The following is a 16,585-nucleotide window of genomic DNA, read 5'->3' as shown; positions in this document are numbered from 1 at the left end:
GGTAGTCACTTCAGTACCTTTTACTGGTGGAAATTCAGGCACATCCCGGAGCACTGTAGGGTGAAGGGTGCATATCAGGATCCTCCCCAATGAGCGGGTGTAGGGCCTCCTGTTTCTTGCCTCTGCGTAGTAAGTTTCTGACCTGCCTGGAGCTAGGCCTAACTTTGTCTCTGTCCTGCGCTGGCTGACCTTGTGGTAGTGCCTTCTCTTGGAGTTCACGCTCCCAGTATGCGGGGCCTAAGCGTCTCCTGGCTCTGTTACATATCAGCACCTTAGCGATCCTGGGACTTGTAGTTCTCCAGGGATTCCGGTTATGCCTTACTGGGTCATAGAGATACCGGTAAGCTCGGATCCTGTGTCCGGTAAATGCTTCGGGGTGAGCTGGTTAAGCTCCTCTGCCCCTTATGTACTAACTCGCCACTCGCCTTCGGCCTACTCGGGCCCTCACTAGGCTATACACACTAATGGCAGCTTGCCGCGCTTCACTGATCTTACGGCACCGGCAAACCTTAAGCTCTATCAGGGCTCCCTGAATCTAGCAAGCAAGAGCCTCGTGCTCCACTGCTGAACTATTAACTGCGTTCTCTAGACTAGACTGAGCTCCACTGCAGACTGACCTCTCTTAGGCTTCTCTACTGCAGGAACTCTTCAGAGGAACTGAACTGCCTAGCTCCACCTTCCCTATTTATATCCCTAACGGGCTCCCTCTGTTGGTCTGAGATGGAAGGTGGAGATGTGTGAATGTTTATGGGGGCCTCTTGTGGAGGATTCCATCAATGCACTCTTCTAGGATCTGTGATACCAAGCGCAGCGGGGCATCACAGATGCTATTGACGACGAGGTTAGGTTGCACCTTCCTGGACAGAGACGGAGTACTGGAAGCACGTCAACAACTGCATCCTCAAACACAACTCTGCCTCTGACCACAAGTCGTAGTGGCTCTTCAGGTCACATGGGCTCTAAGCCTTGCATAGCCTGGGCATTTATTCAGATCGATAAGGATGACCCAACTCGTGTTATCTGTAATATTTGTCAGCAAAAGCTAAGTAGAGGCCAAAAAATCCATAGTTTGAGTACTTCATGCATGTACCGTCACATGGATATGAAGCATAAGTTGCAGTGGGAAGCTCACTGTGCTACAATGAGGCCTAGCCGGCTGGGCCAACCACCGTCTGCCCCATCTTGTGCATCCGCAACCTCTTCATCCTCTGTGACTGGGGGGACAGCAGTCATACATGTTTTTGGACGCAGACCTGCCACCTCTTTACCCGCAACAGCCAGTGTGATTGGCAGGTCGTCAGTTCATTGGGAAGTGGAAACACCTGCTAGTGTTGAGCGCTCTCCGACATCGAGAGCACCACCTTTGGATCAAGGCAACCTAACATGTCCGCCTGCATCTTCCTCACAGACCGGCAGTTTGCCGGGGACACCCTTATCAACCCCGTCTAAGCACAATAGCCAGCCCTCGGTCCCTCAGATGTGGAAAAGTAAAAGACCATTTCCTCCTAGCCATGAGAAAGCTAAGAGGTTGAATTTCACCATCTGCAAGCTGTTGGCTACAGAAATGCTGCCTTTCCGCCTGGAGGACACAGAGGATTTTCAAGACCTTATGTCCGTCGCAGTGCCCCAGTACCAGATGCCCAGTCGGCACTACTTCTCAAAGAAAGGTGTGCCTGCGCTCCACCAGCATGTCGCACACAACATCACCGCTTCTTTGAGAAACTCTGTGTGTGACAGGGTGCACTTCACCACAGACACTTGGACGAGTAGGCATGGACAGGGGCGTTACATGTCGCTGACTGGGCACTGGGTAACTATGGTGACAGCAGGACAAGGGGCTGCTGTCCAAGTCTTACCGTCCCGAGTTGTGCGTCAATCCTCTTTATCTCGAAGTTCCTCCACTGCTTCTGCCTCCTCAACCTCCTCTCGGTCCGCCACCTGCACCCAAAGCCTGTCTGGTAATGCCACCTGCTTTCTAACTGCGCAGAAGGAATCCTGCACACCTCCTTACTATGCTGGCAGCAGGGCTCAACGGCATCAGCGTTTACTTTGAAATGTCTGGGAAATGTGAGTCACACAGCTGAGGAGTTGTGGTCAGCTCTGGAGACCCAGTTTCATGAAAGTAAAATTCTTACATTTTCAGGAGGGATTACAGAGGAAGTGGATAAAGTAAAGTTCTTACATTTCCAGGGGGAATTAAAGAGGAAGTGCAGAAAGTAGATTCCTTACATATCCAGGAGTATTTACAGAGGAAGTGCATAAAGTAGAGTTCTTACATTTCCAGGAGGGATTACAGAGGAAGTGCATAAAGTAGAGTTCTTACATTTCCAGGAGGATTTAAAGAGGAAGTGCATAAAGTAAAATTCGTACATTTCCAGGAGGGATTACAGAGGAAGTGCATAAAGTAAAATTCTTACATTTTCAGGAGGGATTACAGAGGAAGTGCATAAAGTAAAGTTCTTACAATTCCAGGAGGGATTACAGAGGAGGTGCATAAAGTAAAGTTCTTATATTTCCAGGAGTAATTATAGAGGAAATGTACAAAGTAGAGTTCTTACAATTCCAGGAGGATTTACAGAGGAAGTGCAGAAAGTAGAGTCCTTTCATTTCCAGGAGGGATTACAGGGGATTTGCACAAAGTAGAGTTCTTACATTTCCAGGAGGGATTACAGAGGATGTGCAAAAAGTAAAGTTCTTACATTTCCAGGAGGGATTACAGAGGAAGTGCACAAAGTAGAGTCCTTACATTTCCAGGAGGATTTACAGAGGAAGTGCATAAGGTAAAGTTCTTACATTTCCAGGGGGAATTAAAGAGGAAGTACAGAAAGTAGAGTCCTTACATTTCCAGGATGGATTACAGGGGATGTGCACAAAGTAGAATTCTTACATTTCCAGGAGGATTTACAGAGGAAGTGTATAAACTAAAATTCTTACATTTCCAGGAGGGATTACAGAGGAAGTGCATAAAGTAAAGTCCTTACATTTCCAGGGGGAATTAAAGAGGAAGTGCATAAAGTAGAGTTCTTACATTTCCAGGAGGATTTACAGAGGAAGTGCATAAAGTAAAGTTCTTACATTTCCAGGAGGGATTACAGAGGAAGTGCATAAAGTAGAGTTCTAACATTTCCAGGAGGGATTACAGAGGAAGTGCATAAAGTAAAGTCCTTACATTTCCAGGAGGGATTACAGAGGAAGTGCATAAAGTGAAGTTCTTACATTTCCAGGAGGATTTACAGAGGAAGTGCAGAAAGTAGTCCTTACATTTCGAGGAGGGATTACAGGGGATGTGCACAAAGTAGAGCTCTTACATTTCCAGGAGGGATTACAGAGGAAGTGCATGAAGTAAAATTCTTACGTTTCCAGGAGGGATTACAGAGGAAGTGCATAAAGTAAAATTCTTACATTTCCAGGAGGGATTACAGAGGAAGTGCATAAAGTAAAATTCTTATATTTCCAGGAGGATTTACAGAGGAAGTGCAGAAAGTAGAGTCCTTACATTTCCAGGAGGGATTACAGAGGAAGTGCATAAAGTAAAGTTCTTACATTTCCAGGGGGAATTAAAGAGGAAGTGCAGAAAGTAGAGTTCTTACATTTCCAGGAGGATTTACAGAGGAAGTGCATAAAGTAAAGTTCTTACATTTCCAGGGGGAATTAAAGAGGAAGTGCAGAAAGTAGAGTCCTTACATTTCCAGGAGGGATTACAGAGGATGTGCAAAAAGTAAAGTTCTTACATTTCCAGGAGGGATAACAGATGAAGTGCACAAAGTAGAGTTCTTACATTTCCAGGGGGAATTAAAGAGGAAGTGCATAAAGTAAAGTTCTTACATTTCCAGGAGGGATTACAGAGGAAGTGCATAAAGTAGAGTTCTTACATTTCCAGGAGGGATTACAGAGGAAGAGCATAAAGTAAAGTTCTTACATTTCCAGGAGGGATTACAGAGGAAGTGCATAAAGTAAAGTTCTTACATTTCCAGGAGGATTTACAGAGGAAATGCAGAAAGTAGAGTCCATACATTTCCAGGAGGGATTACAAGGGATGTGCACAAAGTAGAGTTCTTACATTTTCAGGAGGATTTACAGAGGAAGTGCATAAAGTAAAATTCTTACATTTCCAGGTATGATTACAGAGGAAGTGCATAAAGTAGAGTTCTTACATTTCCAGGATGGATTACAGGGGATGTGCACAAAGTAGAATTCTTACATTTCCAGGAGGATTTACAGAGGAAGCGTATAAACTAAAATTCTTACATTTCCAGGAGGGATTACAGAGGAAGTGCATAAAGTAAAGTCCTTACATTTCCAGGGGGAATTAAAGAGGAAGTACAGAAAGTAGAGCTCTTACATTTCCAGGAGGATTTACAGGGGATGTGCTCAAAGTAGAGTTCTTACATTTCCAAGAGGATTTACAGAGGAAGTGCATAAAGTAAAATTCTTACATTTTCAGGAGGGATTACAGAGGAAGTGGATAAAGTAAAGTTCTTCCATTTCCAGGGGGAATTAAAGAGGAAGTGCAGAAAGTAGATTCCTTACATATCCAGGAGTATTTACAGAAGAAGTGCATAAAGTAGAGTTCTTACATTTCCAGGAGGGATTACAGAGGAAGTGCATGAAGTAGAGTTCTTACATTTCCAGGAGGATTTACAGAGGACGTGCATAAAGTAAAATTCTTACATTTCCAGGAGGGATTACAGAGGAAGTGCATGAAGTAAAATTCTTACATTTTCAGGAGGGATTACAGAGGAAGTGCATAAAGTAAAGTTCTTACAATTCCAGGGGGAATTAAAGAGGAAGAGCAGAAAGTAGAGTCCTTACATTTCCAGGAGGGATTACAGAGGAGGTGCATAAAGTAAAGTTCTTATATTTCCAGGAGGGATTATAGAGGAAATGTACAAAGTAGAGTTCTTACATTTCCAGGAGGATTTACAGAGGAAGTGCAGAAAGTAGAGTCCTTTCATTTCCAGGAGGGATTACAGGGGATTTGCACAAAATAGAGTTCTTACATTTCCAGGAGGGATTACAGAGGATGTGCAAAAAGTAAAGTTCTTACATTTCCAGGAGGGATAACAGATGAAGTGCACAAAGTAGAGTTCTTACATTTCCAGGGGGAATTAAAGAGGAAGTGCATAAAGTAAAGTTCTTACATTTCCAGGAGGGATTACAGAGGAAGTGCATAAAGTAGAGTTCTTACATTTCCAGGAGGGATTACAGAGGAAGTGCATAAAGTAAAGTTCTTACATTTCCAGGAGGATTTACAGAGGAAGTGTATAAACTAAAATTCTTACATTTCCCGGAGGGATTACAGAGGAAGTGCATAAAGTAAAGTCCTTACATTTCCAGGGGGAATTAAAGAGGAAGTGCATAAAGTAGAGTTCTTACATTTCCAGGAGGATTTACAGAGGAAGTGCATAAAGTAAAGTTCTTACATTTCCAGGAGGGATTACAGAGGAAGTGCATAGAGTAGAGTTCTTACATTTCCAGGAGGGATTACAGAGGAAGTGCATAAAGTAAAGTCCTTACATTTCCAGGAGGGATTACAGAGGAAGTGCATAAAGTAAAGTTCTTACATTTCCAGGAGGATTTACAGAGGAAGTGCAGAAAGTAGAGTCCTTACATTTCGAGGAGGGATTACAGGGGATGTGCACAAAGTTGAGCTCTTACATTTCCAGGAGGGATTACAGAGGAAGTGCATAAAGTAAAATTCTTACGTTTCCAGGAGGAATTACAGAGGAAGTGCATAAAGTAAAATTCTTACATTTCCAGGAGGGATTACAGAGGAAGTCCATAAAGTAAAATTCTTACATTTCCAGGAGGATTTACAGAGGAAGTGCAGAAAGTAGAGTCCTTACATTTCCAGGAGGGATTACAGAGGAAGTGCATAAAGTAAAGTTCTTACATTTCCAGGGGGAATTAAAGAGGAAGTGCAGAAAGTAGAGTTCTTACATTTCCAGGAGGATTTACAGAGGAAGTGCATAAAGTAAAGTTCTTACATTTCCAGGGGGAATTAAAGAGAAAGTGCAGAAAGTAGAGTCCTTACATTTCCAGGAGGGATTACAGGGGATTTGCACAAAGTAGAGTTCTTACATTTCCAGGAGGGATTACAGAGGATGTGCAAAAAGTAAAGTTCTTACATTTCCAGGAGGGATTACAGAGGAAGTGCACAAAGTAGAGTCCTTACATTTCCAGGAGGATTTACAGAGGAAGTGCATAAGGTAAAGTTCTTACATTTCCAGGAGGGATTACAGAGGAAGTGCATAAAGTAAAGTTCTTACATTTCCAGGGGGAATTAAAGAGGAAATGCACAAAGTAGAGTCCTTACATTTCCAGGAGGGATTACAGAGGAAGTGCAGAAAGTAGAGTCCTTACATTTCCAGGAGGATTTACAGAGGAAGTGCATAAGGTAAAGTTCTTACATTTCCAGGATGGATTACAGGGGATGTGCACCAAGTAGAGTTCTTACATTTCCAGGAGGAAGTGCAGAAAGTAGAGTCCTTACATTTCCAGGAGGGATTACAGAGGATGTGCATAAGGTAAAGTTCTTACATTTCCAGGGGGAATTAAAGAGGAAGTGCAGAAAGTAGAGTCCTTACATTTCCAGGATGGATTACAGGGGATGTGCACAAAGTAGAGCTCTTACATTTCCAGGAGGGATTACAGAGGATGTGCATAAAGTAAAATTCTTACGTTTCCAGGAGGGATTACAGAGGAAGTGCATAAAGTAAAATTCTTACATTTCCAGGAGGGATTACAGAGGAAGTGCATAAAGTAAAATTCTTACATTTCCAGGAGGATTTACAGAGGAAGTGCAGAAAGTAAAGTTCTTACATTTCCAGGAGGGATTACAGAGGAAGTGCATAAAGTAAATTTCTTACATTTCCAGGGGGAATTAAAGAGGAAGTGCAGAAAGTAGAGTTCTTACATTTCCAGGAGGATTTACAGAGGAAGTGCATAAAGTAAAGTTCTTACATTTCCAGGGGGAATTAAAGAGGAAGTGCAGAAAGTAGAGTCCTTACATTTCCAGGAGGGATTACAGGGGATTTGCACAAAGTAGAGTTCTTACATTTCCAGGAGGGATTACAGAGGATGTGCAAAAAGTAAAGTTCTTACATTTCCAGGAGGGATAACAGATGAAGTGCACAAAGTAGAGTTCTTACATTTCCAGGGGGAATTAAAGAGGAAGTGCATAAAGTAAAGTTCTTACATTTCCAGGAGGGATTACAGAGGAAGTGCATAAAGTAGAGTTCTTACATTTCCAGGACGGATTACAGAGGAAGTGCATAAAGTAAAGTTCTTACATTTCCAGGGGGAATTAAAGAGGAAGTGCATAAAGTAGAGTTCTTACATTTCCAGGAGGATTTACAGAGGAAGTGCATAAAGTAGAGTCCTTACTAATGTTGAGCCACCCCCGTAGTGTTCGAGTTCGGTTCGGTTCGCCGAACTGTTAGTCGAACAGTTCGTCGAACACCTTCGAACACCGTTAAAACCAATGGCAGGCAAACAAAAACACATAGAAAACACATAGAAAACACATAGAAAACACATAGAAAACACCTTCAAAGGTGTCCAAAAGCTGACAAACTGCTCAGAAGACACAACTAACACATGGAAAAGTGACAAGTACATATAGTCATGCGAAAAGAAAAGAGGTGGAGGAGTAAAAGGAGGGGGAGACACAGATATAGGCATGTCATGCCCTTCTAAAATCCAAAAAGTGAGAAGCCGACACGGCCGTCCGTTCCTGCCCGTGCCACCTCCGTGTCGCCGGGTTTGTGCCAGAGCCGCAGTGAACCCTGACGGCCAGCCCCCCTATCCCAATACTGGTGCCTGTCCGCCGGTGGGTCGAGGCCCCCCACGGTGGGGGGGGGGTAACATCTGCAGAAGAAAGACCATCTTCCAGCCAAACTAAGATGTTGACTTCTTTTCGTGGACAATGTGATACGATCTCTTTCTTATGGACACGCCCATCGCTACAAATTCTAGATGAGGCACAAAAACAGCAGGTGCTTCTACGGATATCAAGTGCTCCTTCAAGTGGGCTCTCCATCACCTCAATTTCAACATCACAAATACTCCAGTCCTCAGAGGTGTCACCCCAATCGCACTTGCTTCCTCACAGCTCCCAAGTCTCCAGCTGCCCGTCTGAGTATGGGGTAACACAGATGGTTGAGTCTGCACAGCTGTTTACTCATACTATAGCCTGGGAAACGGAGGTCTGCTCCAGAGCTTCTGTTAATCCAGATGAGGAAATGATCTGATCTGATGCCCAGAATCTTTATAAGTTGGATCCAGGACCAGATGAAGAAGGTTCTGAGCATAATGTAGACCCTCGTTCCCAAACTGTAACTCCTGTTGGTGGAGACAATGATGAAGACGATGATGAGACTCAAATACCTGATTGGAGCGACAACTTGACTTTTCGGTCAGGGCAGGAAGAGGTTGGCTCTGAGGACGACGGGTGTGATAACACACAGGGTGATGATGACGAGGTTGGAGATCCCACTTACTGTCAACCCACAGTCAGCCAGTCGATGAGGTCAGCAGAGGAGGTGGAGGAGGATGTGACTAGCCCTGGGGATGGGGATGACTCGGTACCCGGGCATTTGCCTGGCCTTGGGGATGTCGCGGTGGTTGGCTCCCTGGTCCGTACCCTGGGGTCTCTCTTTAAAAGGGTGGATAATTGTTAATTTTATAAGAGTTCATGACGCCACCTGTGGTATCTGGTGACAAGCACCAGCGCTGCAGCAGTCCACTGAGGCCGGTGATAAGGCAGCTCGATGGTATAGCTCCCCACAGGTGGAGCTAGGTCTCAGGGCAGCGTATGCAGGGGGTTGCAGGACAGGCGAGACCCAGCTGGGTCAGAGCAAGAACGGGAACGGACACGGTAGTCACTTCAGTACCTTTTACTGGTGGAAATTCAGGCACATCCCGGAGCACTGTAGGGTGAAGGGTGCATATCAGGATCCTCCCCAATGAGCGGGTGTAGAGCCTCCTGTTTCTTGCCTCTGCGTAGTAAGTTTCTGACCTGCCTGGAGCTAGGCCTAACTTTGTCTCTGTCCTGCGCTGGCTGACCTTGTGGTAGGGCCTTCTCTTGGAGTTCACGCTCCCAGTATGCGGGGCCTAAGCGTCTCCTGGCTCTGTTACATATCAGCACCTTAGCGATCCTGGGACTTGTAGTTCTCCAGGGATTCCGGTTATGCCTTACTGGGTCATAGAGATACCGGTAAGCTCGGATCCTGTGTCCGGTAAATGCTTCGGGGTGAGCTGGTTAAGCTCCTCTGCCCCTTATGTACTAACTCGCCACTCGCCTTCGGCCTACTCGGGCCCTCACTAGGCTATACACACTAACGGCAGCTTGCCGCGCTTCACTGATCTTACGGCATCGGCACACCTTAAGCTCTATCAGGGCTCCCTGAATCTAGCAAGCAGGAGCCTCGTCCTCCATTGCTGAACTATTAACTGCGTTCTCTAGACTAGACTGAGCTCCACTGCAGACTGACCTCTCTTAGGCTTCTCTATTGCAGGAACTCTTCAGAGGAACTGAACTGCCTAGCTCCACCTTCCCTATTTATATCCCTAACGGGCTCCCTCTGCTGGTCTGAGGTGGAAGGTGGAGATGTGTGGATGTTTATGGGGGTCTCTTGCGGAGGATTCCATCAATGCACTCTTCTAGGATCTGTGATACCAAGCGCAGCGGGGTATCACAGATGCTATTGACGACGAGGTTAGGTTGCGCCTTCCTGAACAGAGACGGAGTACTGGAAGCACGTCAACAACTGCATCCTCAAACACAACTCTGCCTCTCACCACAAGTCGTGGTGGCTCTTCAGGTCACATGGGCTCTAAGCCTTGCATAGCCTGGGCATTTATTCAGATCGATAAGGATGACCCAACTCGTGTTATCTGTAATATTTGTCAGCAAAAGCTAAGTAGAGGCCAAAAAATCCATAGTTTGAGTACTTCATGCATGTACCGTCACATGGATATGAAGCATAAGTTGCAGTGGGAAGCTCACTGTGCTACAATGCGGCCTAGCCGGCTGGGCCAACCACCGTCTGCCCCATCTTGTGCATCCGCAACCTCTTCATCCTCTGTGACTGGGGGGACAGCAGTCACACATGTTTTTGGACGCAGACCTGCCACCTCTTTACCCGCAACAGCCAGTGTGATTGGCAGGTCGTCAGTTCATTGGGAAGTGGAAAAACCTGCTAGTGTTGAGCGCTCTCCGACATCAAGAGCACCACCTTTGGATCAAGGCAACCTAACATGTCCGCCTGCATCTTCCTCACAGACCGGCAGTTTGCCGGGGACACCCTACTCAACACCGTCTAAGCACAACAGCCAGCCCTCGGTCCCTCAGATGTGGAAAAGTAAAAGACCATTTCCTCCTAGCCATGAGAAAGCTAAGAGGTTGAATTTCACCATCTGCAAGCTGTTGGCTACAGAAATGCTGCCTTTCCACCTGGAGGTCACAGAGGATTTTCAAGACCTTATGTCCGTCGCAGTGCCCCAGTACCAGATGCCCAGTCGGCACTACTTCTCAAAGAAAGGTGTGCCTGCGCTCCACTAGCATGTCGCACACAACATCACCGCTTCTTTGAGAAACTGTGTGTGACAGGGTGCACTTCACCACAGACACTTGGACGAGTAGGCATGGACAGGGGCGTTACATGTCGCTGACTGGGCACTGGGTAACTAGAGTGACAGCAGGACAAGGGGCTGCTGTCCAAGTCTTACCGTCCCGAGTTGTGCGTCAATCCTCTTTATCTCGAAGTTCCTCCACTGCTTCTGCCTCCTCAACCCCCTCTCGGTCCGCCACCTGCACCCAAAGCCTGTCTGGTAATGCCACCTGCTTTCTAACTGCGCACCTCCTTACTATGCTGGCAGCAGGGCTCAACGGCATCAGTGTTTACTTTGAAATGTCTGGGAAATGTGAGTCACACAGCTGAGGAGTTGTGGTCAGCTCTGGAGACCCAGTTTCATGAAAGGTTGTCTCCACAGGACCTGCAACCAGGGAAGGCCATGTGCGACAATGCTGCAAACCTGGGTGCGGCACTTCGCCGGGGCAATGTCACACACGTGCCTTGTATGGCTCACGTGTTGAACCTGGTTGTCCAGCAATTTTTAGCCCACTATCCCGGACTAGATGGCCTTCTGCAGAGGGCACGGTCGCTGTGTGCTCACTTCCGCCGTTCGCATCCCGCAGCTCAGCGACTTACATCTCTACAGAAGTCGTTGGGCCTGCCAGTTCACCGGCTGAAATGCGATGTGCCGACACGGTGGAATTCAACTCTGCACATGTTGCAGCGACTGTGGCAGCACCGACAAGCCCTGGTGCAATACGTTCTGACGTATAGCCTGGGCCAACGAGATCCAGAGGTGGGGCAAATCATGCTGAAGGAGTGGTCTCAGATCAGGGACCTATGAAGTTGACGCGCCCCCTGGGCCATGGGGTACCCTGAGCCGGGCCGGTAGACGCTGGGGGTTGTAGTCACTGTGGCGGTGACCCAGTCCGTGACCCAGGGCGGTCAATCCAAGGGTAATTTGTATATATGGATTTTATAATGTCTGACTACACCACCTGTGGAGTGCGGCCAAAGGGGCCGCCGCTGCGGAACAGTCCTCTGAAGCTGGTGGTTTTGCAGCAACGGTATTATTACTCACCACAGGAAGAGTGTAGCTTCAGGGCAGTGTGGGTGGATGATGGTGGTTGTAGTGCAGGGAGTCAGTAATGAACACAGAGTCCGTGTGATGCCGTCTCAAGATATTACTCACAGTTGTTGTAGTCCAGATTACAGGTACCAGAGCAATCTCCCCCGTCGTGCTGTGCATACTCAGTGAGGGGCTCAGTCCACCCCCAGATAGCTCCGGAGTACTTAGCAGGACCCCCTTCTGTGTGTCCTTTCTCTGGCCTTCTCCCTGCACCTCACACCCAGTGACACTTCTATCCGGTATCCTCGGGCCTTGGCGGGTGACGTGTGTTCCGTCCCCTGGGTCCTATGTGGCTACCTTCTTAGTGAGACTGGTGTGGACTTTGGCCTGCAGTACATGAAATGCAGCAGCCTCCGGTTTCTAGTTGAGCCTTGCTGTTTCTCCGCTAGTTGAGGGACCGGTTCCCCTTATCTGGCCTGACCCCTCTACCTCCTGGTAGCAGCAGGAGTACGGGTGGCCTTCTGCACGGCCCGTAGCCGTAGGGTCCCTTCGGTTCCTGGAGCCTTCCAGCTCCCACTCCTCTCTTCTCTCCTTCAGTCCTGGGCCTCCCAGGCTAGGCCCGCCTCCGGAGCAGAGCTCATGTCTAGTCTCTGCTCCTGTCACTTTTCCTCCTCTGTCTGGCTTGCTCTTTCTAAGATGGCTTCCTATTTATACTCTCCTTGTCATGTGCTCCCCTAAGCTGCTCCCCTAAGCACCCACTACATAGGACCCTCAAACCAGCTAGGGACCTGGGACTGTGCTCTCCCTTAGGAGCAATCTCGCCCTACCCCCACTGCGGGTATGTGTTGGATGCAGGTGTTAGGGTCCCGAGCCATACGCCTTCCTTACCTGAGGGTGAGATACCACACCTCTGGGTGAGATGCAGTAACTCTGTGGCGACTGAACCCTCAGGGGCGCCACACACCCTTCTGCACAGTTTTGAAATGGCGACGAAGATGTTTAGTGCTGACGACGATGCCATTATCAGCATGACTATTCCGGTGATTTACATGCTGGAGCACACATTAAACAGAATTCAGAGTCAGGTGGTGGGACAAGAGGAGGTGGAGGAAGTAGAGGAGGAGTCGTATGCGGAAGGGATAACATCTCCAAGGTCCAGACGGTTGGCAGCACCAAGGCGGCAGGCATGGGAGGGTGGGGGAGAGGGATTAACCAGGGCGCATGGTAGCAGCCAAACTGTTGAGGAAGGTGCAGGAGCCGAGGAAGAAGTGGAGGACGAACTGGCGATGGGCATGGAAGACTCATCAGATGAGGGAGACCTTGATCACATTTCTGTTGTGCGAGGTTGGAGGGAGAGGGCAGAGGAAGGAAGCATGATTCTTACCTCGCTACCAACACAACAAGGACTTGGTCCTTCTGGATGCACAAGACACATGAGTGCCTTCTTGCTGCACTACCTGCAACATGACCCCCGGATTGTCAGAATTCGAAGTAATCCCGACTACTGGGTTGCCACACTCTTAGATCCCCGGTACAAAAGTATATTTGCCGAAATAATTCCTGCCATAAAAAGGTATTGACGAATGCAGGAGTATCTGCAGACGCTGTTGCAGAATCTTACATGTGCTTTTCCACAAAACACCAGTGGTGCACGTAGTGAATCTCACAGTTCTAACTTGCCAACCGTGGGACTGTCGAGTCTTCATCACTCAAACAGTAACAGTAACACAGTATCTGCTGGTAACAGCAATTTTGTGGAATCGTTTCACCACTTTTTTAGCCCATCCTTTGCAAGGCCACAGGAGACAAGAAGTCTGACACATAATCAATGCCTAGAGAGGATGGTACAGGAGTATCTCCAAGTGAACATCGAAGCCATGACTGTGTCACTGGACCCTTGCTCATTTTGGTATTCCAATCTGGAAAAATCGCCGGAGCTAGCCACTTACGCCTTGGAGATCTTGTCATGCCCCGCAGCCAGCGTTCTCTCTGAACGTGTGTTCAGCGCTGCTGGTGGTGTGCTGACAGATAAGCGCACGCGGCTGTCCACTGAGAATGTAGACAGACTCACGTTCATAAAGATGAACAAATCATGGATTCGCAAGGACATTTCTACCCCTGTGTCATCCTTGGGAGACTAAAAGCTTGGGGATTTGGTAAAATCACCTCACCAACCGTTTTAAGCAACAGTGGGGCAATTGATGCCACTTAACCCTAGAACGCATGACCATAAAAATCTACACTTTCACATACCTGGGGCCCTTTAGGTCCGTGTGCAAATAACATGGAATAACTCAAACTCAAATGACAAACAACTATATACATGAAGAATACCTAGAGTTTCAAAATTCTAACTAAAGTAATCTTGCAGAAAATAGAAAAAATTAACTGGGCGGGCCTGCAAGGCCACAGGTATGCGTTCTAGGGTTAAGTGGTGTCTGTGCCACAATTTTGGGAGTCCCCTTGCTGTGTCTTACGTGACGTTGGCATCGTCAATTCCAGTTGGGTTGGGTCGCACCCCCCCCCCCTTTTAACTGTAAGAAACTACATACACTATGGCTTGGGGTAACACAGATGGTTGAGTCTGAAGAGCTGTTTACTCAGAGGTCTGCTCCAAATCTTCAGTGTCTGCTAGTCAGCGTAGAATTTTTAACTGCATCTAGCCTAGGCAATACTTTGGGCGTAGTAGCCCAGCTGCGAAGCAAGCTGCACCGCCTGTGTATCTAATAAGAATTTTTAAATGAATCTAGCCTAGGCAGACTGTGGGGACCCCCAACCAAACCCAGACGCTCAGCCCCCCTACCGCCCCCCTTTCATGGACAATACAATAATGTAACTCTTACAACTGGATGGGTGAGGATCGGTCACAGCTTTATTAACTCTTTATACTCATTCCATTAGAAAGGCATTTTATTTCTAAAATAATTCAGCTTGTTGCAGCATGCCCTGGGTCCCCACTCCGGCAAGTTGGCCAACAAGTGTAACTCTCCAACATGTCCTTTCTATTTCCAGGCCACGGAGGATCCAGCGTACTCGTATGCAGGACTGACCCCCACCCATCACTCTTAACGCTTGTTCCACTCCGTCCTGGAGTCCTGACAGGACTATGTCCAGTCCAATATCTATTAAGTGAACACCGTCGGGCCGTATGAGGCCTGCTTTATCTCCTTCCAGTTGTCGGTGTCGTATCACTACACCGCCTCTGTCTCTTCTAAATTTTGCCATCCGAATATTTATTACCCGCCTTGTCCATTCGATGGCCGTGATGTCTCGCGCACCTTACCATACCGCTATCGGCACAATCTCTGACCATACTATAGCTAATTTTGTGAAAAATTCTCTGAAGCGCTCAGTGTCTAGTTTCATTATTGCCATTAGTTATGCGCTCTTGTGATGACCTAGGTTGTTTCCCCCGGCCTGTATAACTAAGATGACCGGACCTCTTGCCTCTCTCCCTACCTTGATTACCTCCATTAGTACCTGTGGCCATAGCAGGCCTCTAATACCTCTCCAGTTGAAATATGTGTTATGAAACTCTAATTTCCTCCCGCCTGGGCGGACTTTCGCCCTTTTTTGTGCCCAATATATATACGAGTGGCCTATCACTCACACTGTTGGCTTAGCGTCACCTGTAAAAGAAACAAACCACGTTAGGATAACAAGTCCGGTCTTATGTATCTCGCCAAACACGTGGATCGCCATCTCCCTATCCTCTGAACTTCCGTTTCTGACAGTCCTGCTCTTGCTGCTTCTGTGGCCGCACCTATGCGGAATGAGTGTGTCCTGTAATCTTTGGGGTGGTTCCCTGCCGATGTTATGCATTTATTAAATATAGCTTGGAACAGGTATCTTGATAATGGCGTTCCATCAATGTGTGATAGGAAGAAATTACTTTGTGATCTGATGGTTAGATATGTTTTTACTATTGTTACCCGACTCAGTGTACCGTTTGTGGGTTGTAGAAGTACCCAAGTACCCCTGCCCGCTGGAACCGTTTTCGATTGGTGTATGCGTAGACGTATTGCATTATTGGCTATGACTACGTCCTGGTGTAATAAGCCTCCACTGGTGGTAATTTTGGATTGAGGGACTAATTCGCTTATACATAGCGCCCCGAAGAAGGCGATCACAAATGCAGTAGACATTAGTGTTGCTTCAAATTGTGAGTGTCATGTTAATGGTGTTAGGGATAAGATGTGAGAAATCAGTTTTAGTGACACGGGACGGGACGTCTACATTCCTGACTTGGCTGACCCCTTTTCCACCCTTTTATGGATTGTCTGATGATGAATCTTTGTCACATATCCCCAATTCAGTAGTTGGAAGTGAAATGCTACTCCGGTCAGACACCGCTGCGCTGACGCCCCGGATATGCCCCTCATCATTAGCTGGTGGAGAAATTCTATGGTGACTTGTGATCTGGCTTGTTCACATTGGTCAACCCGTCTGCCTGCTACTAGTCGTGTCCACTCTTCCCATGCCTTACCGTATGCTTGCCACGTTGACGGGGCAACTGACGCTCTGATTAATGGCATCAACTATTCGCCACTAGATCCCATAGGGAGGGTGGGCAACTGTTGCCCGATGGGTGGGCGTTGTGGAAGAGCTCTGTGAAAATCTGCCAATTGAATTGTTATAAAGCGTTAGCAGCAGCTTTATACCCCTCAGCATAGTGGCTAGCGCGGACCCATACATTGTGTTTTAGGCACAGGAATGCTAGCCTGCCGTAGTAGGCCTAACACTGGGAGAGACGATGATGCCATCTTATTAATGCAGTGCGCTAGGCTGGTGTTTTGTGTTATGAAGCGTACATTTTTGTTAGCCAGGCGCGCGCCCCATATTTCTATTGCTACCACTATTGGGAAAAATTATTTTCAGGGCTAGATGCAGCTAAAAATTATTATTAATTTCAAAGCTGGTGGAGCTTGGTATAGATGGC

Source organism: Phyllobates terribilis, unplaced genomic scaffold (assembly GCF_046119375.1).
Source record: "Phyllobates terribilis strain yellow unplaced genomic scaffold, ASM4611937v1 Scaffold_669__1_contigs__length_847585, whole genome shotgun sequence".
NCBI classification, from domain to species: domain Eukaryota; kingdom Metazoa; phylum Chordata; class Amphibia; order Anura; family Dendrobatidae; genus Phyllobates; species Phyllobates terribilis.
This window is presented reverse-complemented; position numbering follows the sequence as displayed.